Source organism: Schistocerca gregaria, chromosome 1 (assembly GCF_023897955.1).
Source record: "Schistocerca gregaria isolate iqSchGreg1 chromosome 1, iqSchGreg1.2, whole genome shotgun sequence".
Classification (NCBI taxonomy): domain Eukaryota; kingdom Metazoa; phylum Arthropoda; class Insecta; order Orthoptera; family Acrididae; genus Schistocerca; species Schistocerca gregaria.
The window spans coordinates 705106816-705131914 of NC_064920.1; positions in this window are offsets into that span (position 1 = coordinate 705106816).

The window sequence follows — 25099 nt, forward strand, 5'->3', positions numbered from 1 at the left end:
CTCTGATTCAGAATAGTCTGTGAAACATGGATCTCGCTATGGCCGTTTTTCCTCACAGTTTTTAATCACGTGTTCAGTCCTTCATTCCAGTTTTAATGGCAATGTGATGCATGAGTGGTTATGAGATTTGATAGTTGCTGTAATTAGTTTTCTCCTGATTACAACTTTCCTTAACCTGTTTTCAATACTATATTCTCTTATAACATATCTGCAAGTGAGAGCAGCTTCTGAAGTTATGTGTGGGCAACATCCGAACTCGCAATTCTCACGGGTCTGACATAGGTCGACCTTCATAACGTCCTACCTGCAGGCGACCGCCGGGCGAGACTCGAAGAGCCTGTCGCCCGCCGGACCATGGATAAACCGCTTATAGCGGGAACCTGTAGTCCCAGTTTCAGCGAAATGCGGTCCGCACAATAGTGTACCCGAGCACGACGCCAGGACGAGGCGAGCCATCCCCATTAGCCAGAGCGAATGCGAAATGGGTGACAGCTGAACTGAAGAGCAAACAAACGTTCTGCTGGAAAGCAGCTTGACTTCACTCGCTAGCCAGAATAATATTGTCTCGAGAATACTGCAGTTAAAACAGGCTCAGTCTTCCGTGGAAACGTATACCACTAAAAATTCCTGTCCCTGTTTCCACAAATCTTGCGAGCAGATCGAACGAATGCTACACCAATAGAGTCGGATAAGCAAGTCGCTGCTTCGCGCAGAAGTTGCTGATTGATTGGTCCACAGCTCTTGGGAGCCAAAAGTTCATAATAATTTGCTGTAGTTGGATGAGCGTTTTGGTGCTACTCCAAGATGGGAAGCCAGAGACGCGCGGACTGGACAGTCTTATTCTTGGACGGCAATTGGCTTGGCCATTTGATTCTGAGTTTCAGTTTTTCTTTCGAAACGGCATCTGTTACGATGGAGTGCGGAGTCTGCAAGCACAGCCACTGTGCGGGCAATCCTGCCCACGCCTAATACGAGCTCAGAGTCGAACCGTCGGCAGCCTTGCACCCAGTCCAACGGTGGCAAGACGACGGTTAAATTCACGGGGATTCCTAGTATCTATGAAGCTTGCAACTTCAGAGGCGCAACACGAGCATTCTTATTCTACTTCTCTTCTTGTGAGGATATCGGGTCGAATAATCACTCATGTTGTTAAGTTAAGCGAAGTTATTGATGTTAAACGTTGGTGTCCTTCTTTTCTGTAACATCCAAATTGTAGTCTCTTTTTTTTTTTTTACTCAGTTATCAGTCTAGTGTCATTTGTTTAGTGACCTACATTTCGACATTAGTTGTCCAGAGGCTTCCGCTGTTGGCGACTCTGTAGTGATTCATTTTTGTTTTACTATCAAATCGTTAATTTAATTTATTATCTCATCATTTGGTACTTGGAAGGGGAATCTTTTTACATTGTTTACAACGGTTTGCTTCACTATAAGCTGGCGATTAAGGTCTCGATTAAATTTAGTAGTATAACAGGCGTTTGCTTCATGTGCGCTGTTGGTTCACCAAGATGGCTGCTAGTGTCATGGGGGCTCCCAGCCAGCAGTTGGTATAGTGTGCCAGGGAAAAGAACAAGTTACCTGGTCAGCCCATGAATCACTTGTAGAGCCGATGATCAGTTCGCAAAAGTCTGGGTTCTTGTAGCTCTGCCCGTCCTGATCTATTACAGCTGACTTCATATTCTGCAGTTACGCACTCGCTCATAGAAGAAAATGCGACAGAAGCTCCGATGTAAATTATATTGTTCTTATCAAATTCGAATAAAGTAAGTTCAGCTCAATAGTGCCAGTCAAATAAACCTAGCCTTCCGCTCTTTAACCATATACTCGTCACAGCTCTTGTGGCCAGAGTGTGAATTACAATGGAACACTGTTACGGTGAGGAAAACAAATGAGGATTGCAGGGACTATACATGTCTTTAGAGCGTAGCCTAGCAAGGATCTGTTGTAGGACAATAGTTTTATCCTGAGATTCAGATCAAGTCTGAATTTAATAAGCTATTTATTTGCTAAAAATCTCGACGTATAATACATTAAAATGACAGAAAATAACTTTCCAGCTAAATTAACATCAAGTATCAATGTTGAGTGAGAAATTGGTAAAACACAATGAGCACAAAGTCGTGTAAAATGTTGTTGTTGTTGTTGTTGTTGTTGTTGTTGTTGTTGTGGTCTTGAGTCCTGAGACTGGTTTGATGCAGCTCTCCATGCTACTCCATCCTGCGCAAGCTTCTTCATCTCCCAGTACTTACTGCAACCTACATATACATCTACATCTACATACATACTTCGCAATCCAGCATACGGTGCGTGGCGGAGGGTACCTCGTACCACAACTAGCATTTTGTTCCACACCCAAACAGAACGAGGGAAAAATGACTGCCTATATGCCTCTGTACGAGCTCTAATCTCTCTTATCTTTGTGGTCTTTCCGCGAAATGCAAGTTGGCGGCAGTAAAATTGTACTTCAGTCAGCTTCAAATGCTGGAAGGATTCAAATCCTTCTGAATCTGCTTAGTGTATTCATCTCTTGGTCTCCCTCTACGATTTTTACCCTCCACGCTGCCCTCCAATGCTAAATTTGTGATCCCTTGTTGCCTCAGAACATGTCCTACCAACCGGTCTCTTCTTCTTTTCAAGTTGTGCCACAAACTCCTCTTCTCCCCAATTCTATTCAATACCTCCTCATTAGTTATGTGATCTACCCATCTAATTTTCATCATTCTTCTGTAGCAACACATTTCGAAAGCTTCTATTCTCTTCTTATCCAAACTATTTTTCGTCCATGTTTCACTTCCATACATAGCTACACTCCATACAAATACTTTCAGAAACGACTTCCTGACACTTAAATCTGTACCCGTTGTTAACAAATTCCTCTAAAATACTGAAACACAAATGTCTCTAAAAGCTCAGTTTCATCATGAATATCCTACTATCACTGTGGAGACGTACCTCATCTATGTGGAAGCCTGCTTGGGAAATGCTACAAGCTTTAGTAATCTGTGCAGCTCACAAATGGGAAGTAAACTAAGTCAAGACCCACGAAATAATACAATTCATCATGCAGAACAAGATGCGTAGCTATTCTGCAATTTGTGAGCTGCTCAGAGCGTGGATGGTGCAAATGTACAAATGCGAAATACGACACTTCCTGAAAACCCAGAAAACGTGCGCTACAGAGTGCCAGTGAGCACCGGATAAACCCAGGGCGAGATGGCGTCAGATAAAGGCCGCCTCTGGCAAGGGTTAGACCATGAGTGCACCAGACGGCTTACCGGCACAAGTGCCCAAAACTCTCCTCCTCGAAACTTAATTCTCGACTTTTTAAAAAAGCTGTACATGGATGGGAGGAGGGGGACGTCCGGCCATTTCCACACTGACCAGCCATAATTTCACTTCATTTTCCTAAACACAGGGAAACAGTACAGAAATTCAACGTTCTTTGTTTAATGACTACTTCTTAACAAGCAAGAGTTTGATATTGTCTTCTGGCCATGTTCCACTTATTGGTGAGCCCCTTGCACCTAAACAAGGTGGCGGGCAATACACACGAGGAAACAGTCCAATCTGACATGGCCAAATCTGTCCCTAAATTCTTTATACATGGAAAGAAAGACTACGTCAAAATTTTAGCTACTAGGACACACTGTATTTTTTAAAAAAAGCTGAAATTTGCAAAATTCGTAGCTCGCCAGGCGGCTGGAGAAACTTATGCGCCTGCCATAGCCATAGGAGACAGCACATGCGCAACATGGTGAGCACATACCGTTGGTTGACGACACATCGATAAACACATAATACAACACAAAGCAATCGTAATTTGTAAATCTAATTTTAGTTTCCTCTGATAGTTTCTCGGGCACTGTTGTTCACGGATACTGTGCGTTCGAATCTGCAGTTCATCTAATATCAATAATAATCAGCAATTGTCTTTGCTACATCAGTAAGTGTTAACATTGGAGGTAAAAGTGAATTAATTTTCTTTGTCATTTATTTGTATATGATTGCTAATAGTATCTTCCTTTGTGCGCGTACCAGAGATTCACAGTAATTTGGAAAACAATTACTGTTCTCAGTCTTGCAAAGATGAAATATGAAGAACGTGTATGCAATCGAAATCATCTACTTCTCCTGAAGAGCTACATACACTGTTCAGTCAGAACATTGTGACCACCTACCTAACAGCCGGTATGTCTGCCTTCGGCACGGATAACAGTGGCGAAGCATCGTGACATGGAAGCGATGAGGCCTTGGAGAATCTCTATAGGGAGTTCTCTGGAGGAAGTTCGCACCACATTTGCACACACAAGTCTCCTAATTCCCGTAAATTCAGAGTTAGAGGCGATGATCTCTGATGCCATAATTCCACAATCAATCACATCCCAGATGTGTTCAATCGGGCTCAGGTTTGGCGAGTTGGGGCACCAACACGCCAATTGGAACTCACCACTGTGTGTTGCAAAATGCCACATCCTTAGGGAAACATGATTGTTACGAAGCGGTGTACGTGGTCTGTAACAAGTGTTCTATACTCCTTGGCCACCATGGTGCTTTGCACAAGCCGCGCTGGGCCCATGGATGCCCATGTGAATATTGTTCAAATGTTCAAATGTGTGTCAAATCTTATGGGACTTAAGTGCTAAGGTCATCAGTCCCTAAGCTTACACGCTACTTAACCTAAATAATCTTAAGGACAAACACACACACACACACCCATGCCCGAGGGAGGACTCGAACCTCCGCCGGGACCAGCCGCACAGTCCATGACTGCAGCACTGCTGACCGCTCGACTAATCGCGCGCAGCCCACGTGAATGTTCCCCAGAGCTTAATAAAGCCGCCGCCACCTTGTTTCTGTCCCGCCGTACAGGTGTCCAGGAACTGTTCCCCTGGAAGATGGCGGATCAGCGCCCTCCTATCGGCACGATGAATAAGTTATCGGGATTCATCAGACCATGCAGCTCCCTGCCACTGCGCCAAAGTCCATCGCCAATGGTCACGTGCCCACTTCAGTCGTAGCTGCCGATGTCGTGGTGTTAACTGTTAGTTCCGTCACAGTTCGCCGCCTGTCCTGTTTTACCAGTCTGGCCAGCCTACGACGTGTGACATCCGTAATGAGGGGTGTCCGCCAAACCCAACGATGTCTGGACGGGTTCTGCCATGTTTGGAAGATACTCACCACTGCATTCCTCGAACATCCAAGAAGTCGAGCAGTTGCCGAAATACTCGTGCACAGTCATCTGGCCATCACGATCTGGCCTCAGTCAAATTCAGGTAGATCCCGCGCCTTCCCCATTATACACATGGACAGCAGCTCACTGACACTACATGCACCGTGTGTGTGTCTGGCTAGCAGTCATTTCTCGCCAGGTGACGCTGCTTTTGCCTGGACGGGTCTATATCGATAGTAGCTCGGTGGTCACAATGTTATGCCTGATCAGTGAATGTGCTATTTATGATTTAACTTCTTGTACATTCATTTGAATGATGTCGATGTTTCGTTAGAAATTGAGGAAACATTAGTGGAAATAGGAAATAACTCGGTTTATACGTGAACTGTGATTCGAACGATGTATTTTGTGTTAATGAAAGTCCAGAACAAAAATACACTACCTTCCAAACTCAAATAAAACGTGAGCAATAATAACTTTCTGTAACAGAGAAAATGCAGTGAAAGTTTTGGGTAAACAAAGTGGGAGAAAACTTCTAAGCTTAACCAGTGTGCTAAATCGGAGCCATTTCGTAAAATGTGTACATGAATTTTCCAAATAGAAGAGAAATTTACACGAACTAAGGAGTTTTTCTCCAAAATGAAACTCGCAAAATTGTGAAAGAAAAAATATTTGAAAGATTTAGAACTGCTCTTGAGAGTCAGTGCACTACTACCGATGGACATCTAGGAGACTCGGCGCGCTAAATTACAAGTGAGATGACCATCATTGACTGCCAGACTTTTTAGATCTGGTTGAACAGATTCAGGAAATTATGAGGAAGAGGAAGTCGCAAAATTACCAAGTTGACCTCAAGCAAAAGTATGGAGGAGATGTCATTAAAGCAGATAAATTCGTAGCTGGCTTGAAGATGAAGCTTCTTGTTACATCCTAAAGTACTTGGGTACAGCCACTCAGTCAGATTTCATCCAAGAAATGTGTGCAACCCGCACTTTATCACTTCTAGCGAAAAGAGACAAAGTCGCTTTGCAGTCGATGAGTGCTATGACACATTTATGTATACAGTGCCGTTGATAAGTGTCAGTGGTTTACTGTTTCCACAGATCTATATCTTTCTCCAGGAATCTCAGGGAAAATCAGGACCAAAACTAATTTTTTAAAAATGTTTAGTTGCAAAAATCTTGTATCCTATCTAGCAAAATCTGGAAAAGTGAGAGAGATTAAGTTTCAGTATTACACACTATACGTCTTCCTAAAACAGTTGCAGAAAATAATTCGTTGCATCTGTTGGATTCTTGGCCTGGAAATAATATTACCTCTGTCTTTAGAAGGACGATAAACAGACTATTTATATACACTCCTGGAAATGGAAAAAAGAACACATTGACACCGGTGTGTCAGACCCACCATACTTGCTCCGGACACTGCGAGAGGGCTCTACAAGCAATCATCACACGCACGGCACAGCGGACACACCAGGAACCGCGGTGTTGGCCGTCGAATGGCGCTAGCTGCGCACCATTTGTGCACCGCCGCCGTCAGTGTCAGCCAGTTTGCCGTGGCATACGGAGCTCCATCGCAGTCTTTAACACTGGTAGCATGCCGCGACAGCGTGGACGTGAACCGTATGTGCAGTTGACGGACTTTGAGCGAGGGCGTATACTGGGCATGCGGGAGGCCGGGTGGACGTACCGCCGAATTGCTCAACACGTGGGGCGTGAGGTCTCCACAGTACATCGATGTTGTCGCCAGTGGTCGGCGGAAGGTGCACGTGCCCGTCGACCTGGGACCGGACCGCAGCGACGCACGGATGCACGCCAAGACCGTGGGATCCTACGCAGTGCCGTAGGGGACCGCACCGCCACTTCCCAGCAAATTAGGGACACTGTTGCTCCTGGGGTATCGGCGACGACCATTGGCAACCGTCTCCATGAAGCTGGGCTACGGTCCCGCACACCGTTAGGCCGTCTTCCGCTCAAGCCCCAACATCGTGCAGCCCGCCTCCAGTGGTGTCGCGACAGGCGTGAATGGAGGGACGAATGGAGACGTGTCTTCAGCGATGAGAGTCGCTTCTGCCTTGGTGCCAATGATGGTCGTATGCGTGTTTGGCGCCGTTCAGGTGAGCGCCACAATCAGGACTGCATACGACCGAGGCACACAGGGCCAACACCCGGCATCATGGTGTGGGGAGCTATCTCCTACACCGGCCGTACACCTCTGGTGATCGTCGAGGGGACACTGAATAGTGCACGGTACATCCAAACCGTCATCTAAACCATCGTTCTACCATTCCTAGACCGGCAAGGGAACTTGCTGTTCCAACAGGAGAATGCACGTCCGTATGTATCCCGTGCCACCCAACGTGCTCTAGAAGGTGTAAGTCAACTACCCTGGCCAGCAATATCTCCGGATGTGTCCCCCATTGAGCATGTTTGGGACTGGATGAAGCGTCGTCTCACGCGGTCTGCACGTCCAGCACGATCGCTGGTCCAACTGAGGCGCCAGGTGGAAATGGCATGGCAAGCCGTTCCACAGGACTACATCCAGCATCTCTAGGATCGTCTCCATGGGAGAATAGCAGCCTGCATTGCTGCGAAAGGTGGGTATACACTGTACTAGTGCCGACATTGTGAATGCTCTGTTGCCTGTGTCTATGTGCCTGTGGTTCTGTCAGTGTGATCATGTGATGTATCTGACCCCAGGAATGTGTCAATAAAGTTTCCCCTTCCTGGGACAATGAATTCACGTTGTTCTTATTTGAATTTCCAGAAGTGTAGTTTGGATTGCATCCAGGACTAATAGAGTGATTCAGCCACTCGATAAAGAAATTTTTCTACAGTATGAAGTATTTTTCAAAATATTGTTGGACAAAATAATTTCCGACAGCTCTTTCTCATTTCAGATTTATCAGGCGGATCGGTATCGTTAAACTTCAGATATTTGTGCACTGTCAGTTTGCACCACCACGTTTTACGAATTTGGTCAAATATGCCTTGTATGCAGCATAATATGTAGAACAGAGGCCATCTCCATTTTGTCTAAACAAAAAAAAGTAATTACTGTGAAGTGTCTGAATACATTACTTTTTCTTTCATCAGATGTGCCTGATGTAAGGAAAATGTTGTCGTCATCCAGTAGACACTTCGCACTTTCTGATGACTATAGAGAATAAACAAGAAACTGTCTCATTGTTAGCACAATGTACATCACATAAAAATTATCATACGAACTGTGCAACAGGAATTGTTATAAAATATTTCTTGTCTACAAATTAAAGTTGATGGAAGTCGTCTTTAATGTAACATCATATATTGTCTTGATTTTCTTTCCTCTGCTAGCCACTTGTGTAACATTTACAGCTGCAACAGTTTAGCTCTCCATATCAACTGCAAGTTATTCAAACAGTTAACGATTTGAGGCATTTTTGGTGTGGCTTAAGTGCTTAAAATTCGCGTGTGAATAGTTGTGGCGCTACGCAGCGCTACGTTTTGTGTTGCAAGACTGTAGCTGCTTATTTGCCGAACCGCGTACTCGGCTGGAAAGGCTATATGAACCGCTGTTGTAAGCGGCTCTTAGTGTGGCAAATACGAGTAACGTTACCATTTAAAAAAATATATATCCTTGCAGTGCGTCTTAGTAGCTAAAATTTTCAGAGTGCAAATTTTTCGTGTATTCTTCCCATGTGAAAAATTTCAGGGTAAGTTTCACATATTGGAGTCAACCATTCCCTTATCAGTTGATTAGATAACAATATTTGGAGTGAAAGGCAACAAATTTTCTCACGGTGGCCGAACTGCGCCATGTTGGTCCATTCTTAGATGTGTATAGAGGGAGGTGAATTCGTTCAGCACAATAATAGTCCAGGGACTTGCAGTGGCTTAGCGGCAGCTGTCTTCAAACGAAGAAGCCGCATTTCCCGCCAAAGCGAGGGGAAATGGCAAACCACAATCGCCTCCATGAACTGCAGCGTCTTGAGGACTCAATTTCCTTCTCCAGAGCCACTGTGACTGACCTCCAATGACAGGACAATACACAGGACAATCAAGGCAGACCACAGGACGAACACCTCGCCCGCTCGATTCGTAATAAGATTAACTAAAGCCTCACTAAAGAGATTGCAAGCCTCAGAAGTAGCCAATAAATGAGTAGAAAAACAATATAATATCGCTCAGAGATATGTGACGGTCACGCCACTGTGCATAGATGTTCTAAAAATTTGTCATTAATAGTTGTAGTGTTACGTGAATGCGACACAACATCCAGTTCATAGTGACAAAAAATACACTACTGGCCATTATAATTGCTACACCACGAAGATGACGTGCTACAGACGTGAAATTTAACCGACAGGAAGAAGATGCTGTGATATACAAATGGTTAGCTTTTCAGGGCATTCACACAAGGTTGGCGCCGGTGGCGACACCTACAACGTGCTGACATGAGGAAGGTTTCCAACCGATTTCTCATACACAAACAGCAGTTGACAGGCGTTGCCTGGTGAAACGTTGTTGTGATCCTTCGTGTAAGGAGGAGAAATGCGTATAATCAGGTTTTCGACCTTTGATAAAGGTCGGATTGTAGCCTATCGGGACATTGCTGCTCGCGTTGGCCGAGATCCAATGAATGTTAGCAGAATGCGGAATCGGTGGGTTCAGGAGGGTAATACGGAACGCCGTGCTGGATCCAACGGCCTCGTGTCACTACCAGTCTAGATGACACTCATCTTATTCACATGGCTGTAACGGATCGTGCAGCCACGTCTCCATCCCTGAGTTAACTAATTGGGACGTTTGCAAGACAACAAACATCTGCACGAACAGTTCGACGACATTTACAGCAGCAGGGTCTATCAGTTCGGAGACCATGGCTGCGGTTACCCTTGATGCTGCATCACAGACAGGACCACATGCGATGGTGCACTCAACGACGAACCTGGGTGCACGAATGGCAAAACGTCATTTTTACGGATTAATCCAGGTTCTGTTTACAGCATCATGATGGTCGCATCCGCGTTTGGCGACATCGCGGTGAACACACATTGGAAGCGTGTATTCGTCATCGCCATACTGGCATATCAGCCGGCGTGATGGTATAGGGTGCCATTGGTTTCACGTCTCGGTCACCTCTTGTTCGCATCGACGGCACTTTGAACAGTGGGCGTTACATTTCAGATGTGTTACGACCCATGGCTCTACCCTTCATTCGATCCTTGCGAAACCCTACATTTCAACAAGATAATGCACGACCGCATGTTGCAGGTCCTTTACGGGCATTTCTGGATACAGAAAACGTTCTATTGCTGCCCTGGCCAGCACATTCTCCAGATCTGTCACCAGCTGAAAAGGTCTGGTCAATGGTGGCCGAGCAACTGGCTCGTACAATACGCCAGTCACTGCTCTTGATGGACTGTGGTATCGTTTTGAAGCTGCACGGGTATCCTGTACCTGTACACGCCATCCAAGCTCTGTTTGACTCAATGCCGAGGCGTATCAAGGCCATTGTTACGGCCAGAGGTGGTTGTTCTGGATACTGATTTCTCAGTATTTTCATGAAAATGTCGTCACATGTCAGTTCTAGTACAATATATTTGTCCAATGAATACCCGTTTATAATCTGCATTCCTTCTTGGTGTAGCAGTTTTAATGGCCAGTGGTATATACCCATGTGGTTTCATGTGAAGTACATGAATGCATGGATTATTTGTGTGTGTGTGTGTGTGTATGTGTGTGTGTGTGTGTGTGTGTGTGTGTGTGTGTGTGTGTGTGTGTGTTTGTGTTTGGGAGAGAGACAAGGAGTGGAGTTGGGGAGGGAAGATGGGATTTATTTTCTTCCGCTATTTAAACCGTTGCGTTATTGGCCTTAATGGTGATAGACCAAGGTGAAACAATAAGGAAAACATGGTCTGCAAATAGAGAGAACAGTTAACTACACTCCTGGAAATGGAAAAAAGAACACATTGACGCCGGTGTGTCAGACCCACCATACTTGCTCCGGACACTGCGAGAGGGCTGTACAAGCAATGATCACACGCACGGCACAGCGGACACACCAGGAACCGCGGTGTTGGCCGTCGAATGGCGCTAGCTGCGCACCATTTGTGCACCGCCGCCGTCAGTGTCAGCCAGTTTGCCGTGGCATACGGAGCTCCATCGCAGTCTTTAACACTGGTAGCATGCCGCGACAGCGTGGACGTGAACCGTATGTGCAGTTGACGGACATTGAGCGAGGGCGTATAGTGGGCATGCGGGAGGCCGGGTGGACGTACCGCCGAATTGCTCAACACGTGGGGCGTGAGGTCTCCACAGTACATCGATGTTGTCGCCAGTGGTCGGCGGAAGGTGCACGTGCCCGTCGACCTGGGACCGGACCGCAGCGACGCACGAATGCACGCCAAGACCGTGGGATCCTACGCAGTGCCGTAGGGGACCGCACCGCCACTTCCCAGCAAATTAGGGACACTGTTGCTCCTGGGGTATCGGCGAGGACCATTCGCAACCGTCTCCATGAAGCTGGGCTACGGTCACCGTTAGGCCGTCTTCCGCTCACGCCCCAACATCGTGCAGCCCGCCTCCAGTGGTGTCGCGACAGGCGTGAATGGAGGGACGAATGGAGACGTGTCGTCTTCAGCGATGAGAGTCGCTTCTGCCTTGGTGCCAATTATGGTCGTATGCGTGTTTGGCGCCGTGCAGGTGAGCGCCACAATCAGGACTGCATACGACCGAGGCACACAGGGCCAACACCCGGCATCATGGTGTGGGGAGCGATATACTACACTGGCCGTACACCTCTGGTGATCGTCGAGGGGACACTGAATAGTGCACGGTACATCCAAACCGTCATCGAACCCATCGTTCTACCATTCCTAGACCGGCAAGGGAACTTGCTGTTCCAACAGGACAATGCACGTCCGCATGTATCCCGTGCCACCCAACGTGCTCTAGAAGGTGTAAGTCAACTACCCTGGCCAGCAAGATCTCCGGATCTGTCCCCCATTGAGCATGTTTGGGACTGGATGAAGCGTCGTCTCACGCGGTCTGCACGTCCAGCACGAACGCTGGTCCAACTGAGGCGCCAGGTGGAAATGGCATGGCAAGCCGTTCCACATGACTACATCCAGCATCTCTACGATCGTCTCCATGGGAGAATAGCAGCCTGCATTGCTGCGAAAGGTGGATATACACTGTACTAGTGCCGACATTGTGCATGCTCTGTTGCCTGTGTCTATGTGCCTGTGGTTCTGTCAGTGTGATCATGTGATGTATCTGACCCCAGGAATGTGTCAATAAAGTTTCCCCTTCCTGGGACAATGAATTCACGGTGTTCTTATTTCAATTTCCAGGAGTGTATAAGTTTCCTTTTCTCCTCGTAGGTTAAGAGACTATCAATGCAACAACTGATCTCACACAAAATCCATTCGAGCGATTGAAATAATCTTGTCAGTTTCAACTGATGTATGGGTCGAAACTGACACGTCCTACAAAATGCACAACTACTATGTCATATCCGGCAAACTGGTTCAACTAAAAAAGTCCCTGGGAGATGTAACACTGCCTACCGGTAACACAAGAAGTCGACGACCTTTATAATCGTAATATGGAACACAGGCGCAAAGTGTAGCATTTTATGTGATCAATGTACCCTCATGCTTCTCGAATTTCATTCTGCTTAGGTGCCTGTATTTACTTGTAGTAAATATGTTTCTGAGGATGTTTCCACACATGAACAAAACAGCTGCCCAAAGGAAACTTTGTAACGCCGGTGAGTGGACAACTCAAGTCACCACGGCAGCGTAAAAGTTCTTCAGCTCTTCTGTATCACGGTTATGTTTATTTGTGATGCCCTCGAGCAAAACTAATGTCGTCAACGTAGTTCGAAGGTGCTTATTGGTGTTGGGTGCTAGAATTTGAATTGGTACAGAATTTTTCCAAAGGGTATTCTATCGGCATGGGAACAAATTTCAATGAAGACAGCATGTGAATGAAGGTGTGCGTGAAATACAGCAACTGGATTTAATAAAGACATCATAGTACACATTTTCCTTCCACTCGGCAATTGTATTTGAATTTTGCTCTCATCCAAGTGGGACTTTCCTGGACCTCGCTGTTAATCAGAAACTAGTCATTAAATGTTCAAATTAATTGTATACGTATCTGAATAGACGTAGTCTGACGCTAATATGATTTAAATACAAACTATAGTTGTTTTTTGTTACACTATATGTAGTTGATTGTGGGACGTTAATCATAATCATTACAAGAAGAAAGTGCGATGAAGTGTTGCACCTGACACAAGTCTTCGCGTTATGAGCATCGAAACATTTACAGTGTCGGAAATACTGAAAAAATATATTCTTTAAGAATGTATGTGCATCCACAAATAACTTGCGTCAACAACAATACTTATTCATGTTTTTCGTTACACGTGTTTTATCGGCATTAGGCCGTGGCCGTGGCCCAAGTTATATTTCTCTGCCTAACGTCTTCCAGTGCTGTAGACGTCATCAACTCAGAAAGCAGTTACAACGTCAAACAGTCTCAGCAAACTGAGTTACTTATACGTATTCTGGCAACTTACGGATCGTGACGTCATCAGACAGCTGGTTAAGTTCGTACGGTCGCACTGACAGGTAATATTAATGCTGGTACTAAGGGCCACATCTTGTCTAATATCAATTCTCCTCCTTTTCTGATGAAGTTGTGTTTGTGTCTTCGAATTTCTATGGTTCATCTGCACATCCTAGCATAGTACTAAATAAAACTGCACAACAAATGTCGGTACGACTCCACGATTCTATTCAGCTGTCTGATGAGGTCTATAACAAACCTTCGCTTGGTTTCGTATGAACAGTTCGGCTTGCTGAACTTTTCTGAGATTGTACGAGCTTTGTGAGCCGTCACATCAACGGATTATGTCTTGAACACTGGAAGACGAAACGTTAGGCAAAGAAATATGCAGGGTGTTTCAAAAAGAATATATGTATTTCGAATGCATATATTTATTAAACTTTAAGACATACGAGTATGAAACTTTACACACATAGTTACGAACATCTCAAGTTCAGATTATAGATGTTCAATATGTCCTCCATCAGCGACACGAACCATATCACATCGATACTCAAATTCCTCCCATACTCGGGCAAGAATGTCATTCGTCACTAATGTTATGGTAGTACGGATCCGGTTCTTCAACTCTTACAGGTTCTGTGGGAGTGGTGGTACATTAACGTTGTCTTTAACGAAACCCCACAGGATGAAGTCAGAGGGCATCAAATCCGGTGACCTTAGAGCGCAGCTGAGACATGCTAAGTCGCCAGCTCCTTGACTAATCCAACGGTTCGGTAGTTTCATTCAGATATTCACGCACTTGGCGACTCCAGCGAGGGAGTGCGCGTCTTGAAAAATGAAGTTGTCTTCGTGCAGTCTTGGAAACAACCAGGTTTGGAACAAGGCGAGATACTGCTGACTGTTAACCCTGTTTCCATCAAAGAAGAATCGGTCGTAAACAGATAATCGGGATTTCGCACAAAACACATTAACTTTGGGCAAATCTCGTACATATTCAGTGGCTGCATGTGGTTTCTGTAGGACCCCAAATTCGAACATTGTGTTTGTTTACCTGACCACTAATATGGAAAGTCGCTTCATCACTGAACACGATGCGTTATGTGAAAGTGTTGTCCTTGTCAATAACATCAAGAATCCCGTTACAAAATGCCACACGTTTGCGTTTGTCATCAGAACGCAGAGCTTGTAACAGCTATAACTTGTACGGCTTCATAACCTACCGACGCCTCAAAACAGGCCAAATTGTTGTTGTAAACAGTTGTAACTTCCGACTGGCACGACGAGTTGATTTTGAAGGACTGCGTTGGAAAGCAGTTTGATTTTCTTCAGGAACATTTTCTTCAGGAAGACGAGGGCGGCCAGGACTCATTCCTTTACATGCACATACTTTATCCTGAAACTGTCGATAGCACCTGCGGATGTTTCATCCTTTCGGAGCATCAGTTTGGTACCTCAACCTGAAACGTCTTTGCACTGTAAACATGGAATTACACTTCGCAAAATCGATAACACAAAATGATTTCTGCTGCGGAGTATCCATTTCAAACACACGACAGTTAACAAGCGAAATAGAAGACTGACATCTAGAGGCTATTAATATAAATCAGACTATGTATTCATTACTACAATAGCCGATCCGAGGCTCAGGGATCGATAGTTTGGACAAAATAATACTTTGTAATACGTATATTCTTTTTGAAACACCCTGTACTTCTGACTACAGGATATTGCCCATGGCACAAATGTCACCAGGAACGTAAATATATCAGCCACGAAAGCCTGCAGTCTGTGAAGATAGCTGAAATTTGTATTTGCCTTTTCCATGATTTCCCTAAATCGGTCCAGGAAAATGCCGGAATGGTTCCTTTGAAAAGGACAGGGTCGACTTCTTCCCCCATCCTTTCGTAATCCGAGATTGTGCTCCATCTTTAATGGCCGCGCTGTGGACCGTACGTTAAACTCTAGCTTTCTGTCGTACATATGTCGCTAGCGGCTGTCCTCCTGCGGTTGATGTGTGCTTTACGTCACATGTGGAGTGCTTTCTCCTGCCGTGGGACGGAACATTGCATGTGACATCTTGTGTTTGGTCGCAGCATTTCCCTGTTGGTCACATGTTTGGTGCGGTATAATTTCTGGTAGGGAACGATGAATTGCGATATAACTAGAAATGTTCGTCTTCAAATTAGAAGTGGTTCAGCTACGAGCGCGTCGCAAAGCACGTGATTTAATGGAGTAAAGTGATGGCGACATTCTCCTGGTAAAGACTCACTCAGGTCATGTTCTGAAACATCTCTTTACTTCCGTAATTTCGCAGCAGTTTTTTTCTTTACCGGTATTCACACCTCCATACTGGTTTATATCTGTACTCTGCAAGCCCACAGTGCGGTGGAGGTTGAACAGCAGAGTCTACAAGATTTATTTCACCACTCTTATTCCGTTCCTGGGTAATACGTGGCAAGTCAGAAAACCGCCACTACTCTTTATAAGCCCGAGTTTGTCTGATTTTGTCGTCATGGTCATTTCGAAATAGTTATTTTGGAGGAATTGTGCTATTTCTTGTTTTGGAACGCAGTGTCTCGGAATTTTGTAAGATTATCATCGATGTACTACGCCTTTCTTCTGGCTTCTCCCAATGCAGTTAGTTGAACATTCTTTCTTTCTGACTAAGAGAAACCATACGAAGAGCCCGGCTCGTATTTCAGTCTTCTTGATTTTTCCCGTAACACACCGTGAGAAGGATACCGGACCACTGAAGTAGGCTAGGAAATCGTTCGAGCGAAAAAACTGGCAGGCGATCGCCTTCGAGTGTATGAATTACTTTTCGTTAGCATTATTCGGATAATACTGAATCCGTTATTTACATTGCTGAAGGGTAGATCAATGTCGTCGTTCAGCCTCAAACCGCTCCACACAGAAACTTCTAAATGCTTGAAAGTTGTGACTGATATCAGCCACTTATGGAGATCGCATATTCAAATGACTTCTGATCATCTCGACTACTTGCGTCTGTTAAATTACCATTGTTTTCGTTAATGATCAGCTGCGAATCCTTGCATCTGGTGAATATCATTTGCAAATCTCTTCGCATCTCGTAACAATTTCGCAACTCACATACGAACGGAGTCATAGAACTATAGTCGCTCACTGCCTAGTAATTTAGACAGTGTTTTTCGCTGTGAACTGAAAATGAAAGGACGTACACATAATGTTATAAGGAATCCAAAACTTATGTACCATTTCTTACGCAGAACTGTATTTTTGGAGCTGTCGCTACTTAACTGTACCTCGTAAGCAAGAAGTCAGAAAAACAAAAACATACATGAAGTGATCACATTATAAGGATACCATGAAGTTGCGTCATTTAAACGAAGCAAATTATTAGCAAAATGCTCGGCAGTTTCTGTATTGAAGCAAGGGAATAAGGGCCACACTTTACAAATATGGCGTTTCAGACTTCATGCGAGTTTTCTTTTTATGTGTTTGTCGCATGCTGTCAACATGTCCGAGGAAGCCTCCCACTTGAGACACAATATCTGCTGGCTTCTGGGCCTTATAAAGGAACACAGAAAGGTGCGCTTATCCTATCGTTGCTTGCGTAACGTTGTCGCTCCTACAGGGAAACTGTTTTTTTCTACAGAAAAGTGATCATACTGGAGCACAAAATATGCTCCATAACTCTACAACGTACTACTCTCAGTGAAGAAGATCCGGTGTAGCCCTCCTGTAATGTTTCTTCTAGATTAAAACGACCTGTGCCTTTATCCACTCATTTGGCGTGTTCCGTTGCCCCCAGAGACATGCGATGGTTGTGTGAAGAGATGCCAGCTCTTCCACATATTCAGGGAAGAAACTACGCTCATTCTCGTCCAGTTGTAACACTTAGGCTATACTTCACATTTTTTCCAATATGCTGAATATCGAAGCACGGCGCAGTCTTACAACGATTGAGCAGAGTGATGTAGTGGCATCTCTCTGGCCCCAACATAATGTAATATTTCATTGTACATGATGACTGGTGCAGACAGTATGGAGGCCAAGAATAGGGAAATTGTGATTCCGCCTTGATGCAAAACACCTTGTTATTTGTTTACTTATTTATTCCCCAACCTAGTTACGGAGACAAATATCTCCATCACCAGTCGGTTCTTTAAATCTTAAACATGCAGAAAATAGCTTAGTTATACAAGTTCAGTAACACATTATAACATTTTTTTCTGTTTGTTTTCTGAAATATAGCTTTCTATGGATACTTTCATAATACCTTATTTATTGTATGTTATGGCATGTTTTTAAGAACTATTGTCGCTATTTGCGACTGTTTTCTGTGTGTTTGCTGTGATGCCGTTTTTTCTCCGCGTACATAATGTCATCTGCAACTGTGTGAGCGGCTTTTAGTAGACAAATACTAAAAGGCGAGCTTCCGGATGTCAGCTTATACACTTCGGGTTGCCGCGCGGGGTAGCCGCGGGGTATTGGGCGTCTTGACACGGTCCGCGCCGATCCCCCCGTTGGAAGTTGGAAGTTCGAGTCCTTCCTCTGGCAAGGGTGCGTGTGTTGTCCTTAGCGTAAGTCAGGTTAAGTTAGATTGATTAGTGTGTAAGCCTAGGGACCGATGACCTCAGCAGTTTGATGCCGTAGTCCTTACCACAAATTTCCAATTACACTTAGGGTTGCGGTAGTGTTGTGGAATACAGTTTTGGTGTGTACTTGGCTGTTAATTATTATTCGTGTACTCACGTTCGTTGGACGGCATGTAGCTGATTCTATACAGAGAAAGAAAAACTTTCACACTTTGTTTATGATCCAGAACATTACACCATCTTGCTGTCGTGAGAGATGTATCGCATGTTGCCAAAAAGCTATGAAAACTGTAGCGGGAGTTACGATGACTTCTGTTCGATATTTATGTCTCTTTTTGATGGGGAAGTGGTTCTTTTGGGTGTGTGTGTGTGTGTTTTCTGTTCCGTGTTCTTGGTCAGTTCTCTCAGAGTGGTAAAGAGTGTGTTGTTGCAAAGTGTTGTGTTTTGGTTTATTACAATTTTTTCCTTCCACTATAGCCTTTTACATGTAGTAATTTTCATCTGTTGTTACTTGTCGATATAGGCTGCTGCTGTGTTTTAGAATGTGTAAATCAGTTTCGATATTAATGGGGTTATGGTTTTTGTTCGTTAGATGTTCTGCGGAAGTTGAATGTGTGCTGTTACTCTTTAGAGCTCCCGTGTGCTCTGTGTACCTCGTTCGGAAATTTCTGCTTGTTTCTTCTGTGTATTGGGCCTGACAAGAGTTGCATGAGAGATTATATATTCTCGTGCTGCTGAATTTGTATGAGGTGTTTTTGTCTGGTTCATGAAATGGTTCAAATGGCTCTGAGCACTATGGGACTCATATCTGAGGTCATCAATCAGTCCCCTAGAACTTTAGAACTACTTAAACCTAACTAACCTAAGGACATCACACACATCCATGCCCGAGGCAGGATTCAAACCTGCGACCGGAGCAGTCATGCGGTTGCCTACTCAAGTGCCTAGAACCACTCGGCCACCGTGGCTGGCTTTTTGTCTAGTCTTAGCCTTTTCTGAACTATGTTGTTTGCTCTGAATGTTATTGGGATCCCTTGCTTTTCCAAGATTTTCCAAGATATTTCCAGTTCTATGTGATATTTTGTATGTTAGTGCATACCATCTGTCTCTTTTTTCCTTATGTGGTGCCGTCTGGTTTTTCAGGTCCTTTGGTTGCGCTCTTGAGTGGGTGGCCGCTATTTTCATGTTTCATTTTTACCTTGTTGTTGAGTTTTTTATGATGTATGTTTTGTAATCGTTTTCAACAGCAATTTGTTTGATTACATTTAGTTCCTGTGTGTAGTTTTCTGGTTTAAGTGGTGTTCTGTTTATCCTGTGGAGTTCCAAGATAAAGTTATAGTATGGAAGCCTTTCAAATTTTAAAATAGTGTTAAATGTAAGCTGGGCAATCAAAGAAATGAGTATACGAAAAACCAGTAAGAAAGCGACAATGATTATAAGTGACTGAATGAACTAATCAACACTACAGACTTTCAGAATAATGTTAATTCAATGAAGTCCCTGAGAATCAATATCGCAAACAACAATGGAGAGTCGTCTGCATCGAAAGAAGCCATTTGTTCTTTGGGTAAAAGGACAGGACAGTTGGAAGAAGCCGATGGTTTGTGACAGATGCACCGCGTATGGTCAGTGGACTCACAGGCACGTGGGACAATGTAGTTTCTTACCACAGATATCTTAGAGACTATTAGACAAAATGGCAGATTTAGTTCTACGCGTGTCACATTGATCAGAATAGAACAAGTCGTCTTACCATGCAAATACCGGTGAAACTTTGTTAGACAGCTACGATGCATTTACCTACGGATTCCAGAGAATAATGAGGTCATGTCACCATAATGCAGGTTATGGGAAATACTTACCACGCTAAAAACTTGGCAAATGTTGAAAGTGGGTCCTCAGTCCAAATACTCGATTGTAGGATTTCAGCAAGGAGTGTGATGATATGCTCAGTACTAAAGTGGCAGAATAACAATCTAATGGAATATTTTCCCTGTTCTGTCGGCTACTGTGGGAGTCAGCACCAACAGAAGCATGGAAGAAGAGAAGTTGTGATGACCAGTGGCAAGAAACCAAAATGATCTGTATATAGCACTTGCAGATTGATAGAACACTTCGTGTCTAAAAAGGAAAGAAACGTAACTTATCTTCTAGCTATGAGGTGGCTTGATGTGCTTCCTGTGCCTCTTACATGAAATTACTTTTATACACTGCTACTGCTCGCATGACACATCCGAAGTATCGACTTCCTATTAGTACTGATTCTCTCGAAGTCTGCGACAGAACTGGACCCGACCAGCTATGGGCGGCTGGTTAGGTCAGCGTTGTCAGGGAGCGCTAAACTCTGTCTTCCAGGAGGTGTGGCGCTGTCCGTTCTTTCCACTGGAGCTAGGGTGAGCGACTTATTGATGGCGTTTCGCGGCTCTGCGCTGGTCGGTGTGCAGTCGATACTTTAGGACTGCACAATTTCTACTTCTGAGATGTCAAATCTAGTAATCAAATGGACGGCAGCATCTTAAACTATCAACAGTTAATGATATTTTGAAGCTCCATGGTGAACATCATAAATCGGTCAATACACTTCTTTAAACTCTGAGAGTATTTGGCTTTTTTGTGCCAGCTTCATTACAAGACACAGAAGAGCCTACTTGAACACCTGCTGCTAATTTCTTTTATTCCAGACAAGTATCATAAAAAATGACAAGCATTACATTGCGAAATGTAGGGAAGCTACTGAGTGTAGGACGCTGTTGAACACATCAAGACTGCACGGCAGTTCCTATGGTAAAGCCAGAAAGGCAGTACCATCACAGCAGCATAATACAGGGTGTTTCAAAAATGACCGGTATATTTGAAATGGCTATAAAAACTAAACGAGCAGGGGTTGCGAAGCAACTCAAATCGCTTGATACGGGCAAGTCTTCAGGTCCAGATTGTATACCGATTAGGTTCCTTTCAGATTACGCTGATACTATAGCTCCCTACTTAGCACTCATATACAACCGCTCGCTCTCCGATAGATCTGTACCTACAGATTGGAAAATTGCGCAGGTCGCACCAGTGTTCAAGAAGGGTAGTAGGAGTAATCCATTTAACTACAGACCTATATCATTGACGTCGGTTTGCAGTAGGGTTTTGGAGCATATACTGTATTCAAACATTATGAATCACCTCGAAGGGAACGATCTATTGACACGTAATCAGCATGGCTTCAGAAAACATCGCTCTTGTGCAACGCAGCTAGCTCTTTATTCGCACGAAGTAATGGCCGCTATCGACAGGGGATCTCAAGTTGATTCCGTATTTCTAGATTTCCGGAAAGCTTTTGACACCGTTCCTCACAAGCGACTTCTAATCAAGCTGCGGAGCTATGGGGTATCGTCTCAGTTGTGCGACTGGATTCGTGATTTCCTGTCAGGAAGGTCGCAGTTCGTAGTAATAGACGGCAAATCATCGAGTAAAACTGAAGTGATATCAGGTGTTCCCCAGGGAAGCGTCCTGGGACCTCTACTGTTCCTGATCTATATAAATGACCTGGGTGACAATCTGAGCAGTTCTCTTAGGTTGTTCGCAGATGATGCTGTAATTTACCGTCTAGTAAGGTCATCCGAAGACCAGTATCAGCTGCAAAGCGATTTAGAAAAGATTGCTGTATGGTATGACAGGTGGCAGTTGACGCTAAATAACGAAAAGTGTGAGATGATCCACATGAGTTCCAAAAGAAATCCGTTGGAATTCGATTACTCGATAAATAGTACAATTCTCAAGGCTGTCAATTCAACTAAGTACCTGGGTGTTAAAATTACAAACAACTTCAGTTGGAAGGACCACATAGATAATATTGTCGGGAAGGCGAGCCAAAGGTTGCGTTTCATTGGCAGAACACTTAGAAGATGCAACAAGTCCACTAAAGAGACAGCTTACACTACACTCGTTCGTCCTCTGTTAGAATATTGCTGCGCGGTGTGGGATCCTTACCAGGTGGGATTGACGGAGGACATCGAGAGGGTGCAAAGAAGGGCAGCTCGTTTTGTATTATCGCGTTATGGGGGAGAGAGTGTGGCAGATATGATACACGAGTTGGGATGGAAGTCATTACAGCATAGACGTTTTTCGTCGCGGCGAGACCTTTTTACGAAATTTCAGTCACCAACTTTCTCTTCCGAATGCGAAAATATTTTGTTGAGCCCAACCTACATAGGTAGGAATGATCATCAAAATAAAATAAGAGAAATCAGAGCTCGAACAGAAAGGTTTAGGTGTTCGTTTTTCCCGCTCGCTGTTCGGGAGTGGAATAGTAGAGAGATAGTATGATTGTGGTTCGATGAACCCTCTGCCAAGCACTTAAATGTGAATTGCAGAGTAGTCATGTAGATGTTGATGTAGATGATAGAAATACACCGTTTGTTGCAATATGCTTGGGACAACAGTACATTTTCAGGCGGACAAACTTTCGAAATTACAGTAGTTACAATTTTCAACAACAGATGGCGCTGCAAGTGATGTGAAAGAGATAGAAGACTACGCAGTCTGTGGGTGCGCCATTCTGTACGTCGTCTTTCTGCTGTAAGCGTGTGCTGTTCACAACGTGCAAGTGTGCTGTGGACAACATGGTTTATTCCTTAGAACAGAGGATTTTTCTGGTGTTGGAATTCCACCGCCTGGAACACAGTGTTGTTGCAACAAGACGAAGTTTTCAACGGAGGTTTAATGTAACCAAAGGACCGAAAAGCGATACAATAAAGGATCTGTTTGAAAAATTTCAATGGACTGGGAATGTGACGGATGAACGTGCTGGAAAGGTAGGGCGACTGCGTACGGCAACCACAGAGGGCAACGCGCAGCTAGTGCAGCAGGTGAACCAACAACGGCGTCGGGTTTCCGTGAACCGTGTTGCAGCTGCGGTACAAATGACGCCAACGTCCACGTATCGTCTCATGCGCCAGAGTTTACACCTCTATCCATACAAAATTCAAACACGGCAGCCCCTCAGCGCCGCTACCATTGCTGCACGAGAGACATTCGCTAACGATATAGTGCACAGGATTGATGATGGCGATATGCATGTGGGCAGCATTTGGTTTACTGACGAAGCTTATTTTTACCTGGACGGCTTCGTCAATAAACAGAACTGGCGCATATGGGGAACAGAAAAGCCCCATGTTGCAGTCCCATCGTCCCTGCATCCTCAAAAAGTACTGGTCTGGGCCGCCATTTCTTCCAAAGGAATCATTGGCCCATTTTTCAGATCCTAAACGATTACTGCATCACGCTATCTGGACATTCTTTGTGAATTTGTGGCGGTACAAGCTGCCTTAGACGAGACTGCGAACACCTCGTGGTTTATGCAATGTGGTGTCCGGCCACATCGCACGGCCGACGTCTTTAATTTCCTGAATGAATATTTCGATGATCGTGTGATTGCTTTGGGCTATCCGAAACATACAGGAGGCGGCGTGGATTGGCCTCCCTATTCGCCAGACATGAACCTCTGTGACTTTTTTCTGTTGGGACACTTGAAAGACCAGGTGTACCGCCAGAATCCAGAAACAATTGAACAGCTGAAGCAGTACATCTCATCTGCATGTGAAGCCATTCCGCCAGACACGTTGTCAAAGGTTTCGGGTAATTTCATTCAGAGACTACGCCATATTATTGCTACGCATGGTGGATATGTGGAAAATATCGTACTATAGAGTTTCCCAGACCGCAGCGCCATCTGTTGTTGAAAATTGTAACTACTGTAATTTCGAAAGTTTGTCTCCCTGAAAATGTACTGTTGTCCCAAGCATATTGCAACAAACGGTGTATGTCTATCGCTGCTCGTTTAGTTTGTATTGCGGTTTCAAATATACCGGTCATTTTTGAAACACCCTGTAAGAACTTAAACACGTGCCCATGCAGTCAGTAGCTTGTGTTTCAAATTCAAGTAAACAAGCTTTTATCTCACCATTTTTCCCGAAACAGTCACGTAATGTATGTAAATTCATAATGAAAGACCTATTTGATTGTAATATTTAGTCAACAACAAGTAATATGATAAACTACAGTACTAGTAATTGTTGGCAATTGGCCACTGTAACCCTACTCTTCATTTACTCTTCATTTGTATTTGCATGCCTCATATAAATGAGAGGACGCTGAAGGCATTCTGCATGGTGCGGAAGTACACAGGCTACCAGGAGGGTAAAAGTAGGCCACCATACCTAGGCTGACACAACCACAGGCTTACTTTTAACGTCAGTAGTATAGAAGTCTTTTGTAGAGTTGTGCTAACCTTCAGTTTGTAAATTTACCCAGATCGCCTTCGAGGGTGGTGGTCGATCTTGTAATTCTGTGTATATTCAAGTACGAGGTGGCGCTGTATTTTCTAAATCTCGTTTAAAAAGATCACCATTGAAAAAGCAGGTCGTTCATTATTCCAGTGTGGTACGAAGTTCGCGGCAGGCGTAGAAAGCGATACGCTTGGGGGAAACGCCCTCATCAACCGACACTCTCTTTAAGTACACGAGAGGCCATAAATTACCGTCAAGAGGCTCTCCCGTGGCCTAGGACAGCTGTGGACAACCGCTAGCGCAGCAGCAATGGCCGAAGATGCTAATGCCGTTTCCCCAACGTAAAACATATTCAAACTGTAGTACCAGGTCAGATAAAGAAACTGAGTGAGCTCTTAACGACACGACATGGAGACCTAAACTTTGTTAGCAATACGGCACTACATCTTAATGGACAGCGTGACAGATTCTTGGCTTGGACAACAACAAATTGTGAGTCATCAAGTCC